The sequence below is a fragment of the Apium graveolens genome, chromosome 5 (genome assembly GCF_009905375.1).
Source record: "Apium graveolens cultivar Ventura chromosome 5, ASM990537v1, whole genome shotgun sequence".
Taxonomy (NCBI): domain Eukaryota; kingdom Viridiplantae; phylum Streptophyta; class Magnoliopsida; order Apiales; family Apiaceae; genus Apium; species Apium graveolens.
In genome coordinates, this window is record NC_133651.1 from 179296492 (window position 1) to 179300146 (window position 3655).

The 3655-nt window shown below is 38.7% G+C and overlaps 1 non-coding gene across 1 annotated transcript; it reads right to left on the minus strand.

Moving 5' to 3' along the window:
* Nucleotides 1–3287: 3287 nt before the first annotated feature.
* On the minus strand, nt 3288–3393 carry LOC141662387 (small nucleolar RNA R71). Its single transcript, XR_012550507.1, has one exon. It is a non-coding gene; the product is annotated as a small nucleolar RNA R71 (small nucleolar RNA).
* Between the last annotated feature and the right edge of the window lie 262 nt (nt 3394–3655).

Genomic DNA, 3655 nt, shown 5'->3' on the forward strand with positions numbered 1-3655 from the left:
TTAGGAGGCAGTTTCTGTTGCAGCACCATACTGCACTCTTCCGTTAAAGCAACGGTTTCAAACTCCTCAAGCTTCAACTTCCGCGATAGAATACCCTTCATGAACTTAGCATAGCTCGACATCTACTCTAGAGCTTCCGCAAATGGTATGTTAATATGCAATTTCTTGAAAACCTCCAGAAACTTGGAAAAATGCTTGTCGAACTTCTGCTTCCGAAGTCTTTTAGGCTATGGAGGAGGCGGATAGACCTGTATGTCTCCTGTATTCTGCTCAGGAATAGTGTGTTCAACAGAATTTTTCTTCGTTCCCGCTTGGCCATCCTTTTGATCAGCTGTATCATTAATATTTACAATTTTTGGTACTGAGGCAGGCGTGGGTGCGCCTGTATGGAGCGCGGACGCGCTTGGCTTCTGTCAAAAAATTTCAGATTCTAATTTTAGATGGTTAGCGAGCTTTCCATACCTTAAAGTGATTGCTTTCAACTGTTCTTTAACTTCCCTCTTGCCTGGGTTAGCTTCCGTATCACTAGAAAGAGTTCCTTGTGGTCGATTCAGCAGCGCATTAGCAATTTGTCCTATTTGATTCTCCAAGATTTTGATCGAAACCGCTTGGTTTTTACAGATTAGCCTCAATTCCTCCAATTCAAATTTTTCATTAGCAGATTGACCAACACTTCCATGAGATTGTTGTTGCATTACCGGTGGCTGAAATTGTTGCCTTGGTACATACTGTTGTTGAAAACCAGGAGGGTTGAATGGCTTGGCTCCAAACTGCTGATAAGGCTGTTGTGGATGTTGCATACCACTCTGATTATTGTTCCAACTAAAATTAGGATGGTTTCAGTTGTTAGGATGATAAGTGGTAGGAACTGGTTGTTGTGGTCTCTGAAAATTGCTCACAAACTGTGCTGACTCGCTAGATATAGCATATTTATCCGTTGCATGTGTACCTGCACAAACCTCACAAACACTTGCTATATGATGAACTCCATAGTTAGCCAGAGAATCTACTTTCATAGTCAACGCCTTTAGCTGAGCAGCGATAGTCGTAGCTGTATCCATCTCCAGAATTCCTGCTACCTTGCCTTGTGGTAGTCTCTGAGTTGGGTTTTGATATCCATTAGCAACCATCATTTCAATTAGCTCTTAAGCTTCCTCATAGCTCTTAGCCCATAAGGCTCCACTTGATGTTGCATCTGTTAAGTGGCAATTATGTCCACTTAGAATGCTCTATAAAGGCTTGAATTGATGTTTTGTACTCGAGTTATTTGTGTATTTTATGTGTTTTTGTAGTTTTTTTTGCATTTTAGGAATAAATAAAAGAATCAGGAGATTTATCATTATTTTGGTGCTAAATTAGTGTTAGGATGGTGCTCAGGAAGATTGCTCGAGGATTAACAACTCAAACTAGCCAAGAAAACAAGAAAATAAAGATTTTTCAGAAGGTCAGCGTGCCCGCGCTGTGGTAGCACGCGCCCGTGCCAGAGAAGCAGAATGTCAGCGCGCCCGCGCTGATGAAGCGCGCGGTCGCGCCAGGTCGGGATGAAAGAATCATGATTCTCTTATAATTCTGATTTCTGGACTTCTAATCTGCATGGGCTGCTATATAATGATATCTTAAGATCATTTTTTAATAAGAAAACGTACCAGAACTTAAGGAGAAGACGTAAGAAGACCGTATAGCACAATTCAACCAAGGCGAAGATGATCTAGTTTATTCTTGTAATTCTTTGTTTTAAGTTGTAATCTTGGATGCTAGTTTTCTTTTTTGTTGAACCTATACTCTTGTTACGTACTTGATTTAGTATTTATTCAGTATAAAGACTACGTTTATTATATCATGCTTTCATCGAAACCCACATTGATCATGAGTCCGATTATGGGCTAATCGTTATCGTGGGGTTCTAACGGATTTACTTGTGGATTTCTTTGGTTAAATTGTTTTGATACCTTATTGTGTGGTGATTCTATGATATCCTAGTATTGATTGTGCTTATTCGTCTTATGAGTGTCGCGAACTTATAAGATAGCGTGTTAATCTCTATTGAAGCGAAAGTGAATTTAGGGGTTTAGAACTTGCCATGCTAGCATAGGTTCATGTATTTGATATGCATGATTCGTAGGTAATTTTAACATCTTACTTGCCCTGTGTAATCATGATAGATAACTTGTGCATTAAACCATTATGTTGTCAAATTCTATAGACATATAGGCTCTCAATATAATTGGTGTCTATTCAGCTTTTATCTCTTTTGTGGATGTCTGGTAGTAGGGTATTCGTACAACAAAAGTTGGCGTTTACTAGTTTCATGTTATCTGATTAGTGTCATCACCATTGCATGCTAAGGTTAAGAACAACTAGGCTATTGAATGAAGTAGTAATGAAGTTAGAATCCCATGTTTGTGTCATATAGTAATCAATCTCTTTTAATCTCTTAGTTTAAGTTCTTTAGTATAATCTGTAGTTAATCGTAGTTATAAACAAACTCAAATTGTGATCATCTTAGCATTGAATAATAAATATAACATTGTTGCATAAGTACATTGATTAAAGTTAACCTAAACCAGTCTCTGTGGGAACGAACTAGAATTAATTCTATATTACTGGCGATCGCGTATAGTTGCGTGAATATTAGCGTGTGTTTTCGTCCTAACAAGTTTTTGGCGCTGCTGCCGGGGACTCGGTGTAAATTTTTAGTTTATGTGCTTAACATCAGTGTTCGATAAAGTTTATTGACTCGGATATTTTATTTAATTGTTCATTTGTTGCTTTTTCAGGTACTCTAGAGTGCGTGTATGCTAACGCATTCTCAACTTCGAAAGAGAACACTGGAAAAAGCTGAGGAGAAAGTTGAAGAAGAAATCTTAGTTGAGAAAGAAGATGAAGCTCTTGTTGCAATGGGTGAACTAGAAGCGAATACAAAGTCTTTGATGGACTATTCTCAGCCAAAGATCAATGATATTCAGTCTAGCATTGTCCGACCAGCCATTACGGCTAACATTTTTTAAATCAAAGCTAGCACGATTCAGATGATACAAAATTCAGTTCAGTTTGGGGATTCTCCAACGGAAGATCCCAACATGCATATTATAGATTTTATCGAGATCTGCTATACTTTTAAATTCAACAACGTGTCTGAAGATGCTATAAAGCTAAGGCTTTTCCCATTCTCTCTGAGGGATAAATCTAAGAGTTGGTTATATTCTCTACCACCAGGCTCTATCACTAAATTGGAAGACCTGGCTTAAAACTTTCTTACTAAGTTCTTTCCTATGGCAAAGACTGCTACAATCAGGAATGCTCTTAATCAATTTGTACAACAGTTTGGAGAGTCTTTGTGTGAGGCTTGGGAGCGATACAAGGAGATGCTTAGGAAGTTCCTCACCATGGGATGCCTGACTGGATGAGCATTAACTGTTTCTATAATAGGGTGGGTACTACTTCTAGACCCATGCTTGATGCAGCATCAGGTGGAGCCTTGTGGGCTAAAAGCTACGATGAAGCTTATGAATTGATTGAACCGATGGATGCGAATGAATACCAGAATCCTTCTTAGAGATTAACTCAAGGAAAGGTAGCAAGAATTCTGGAAGTAGATGCAGCTACTGCTATAGCTGCTCAGCTTAAGGATTTGACGATGAAGGTGGATTCTTTG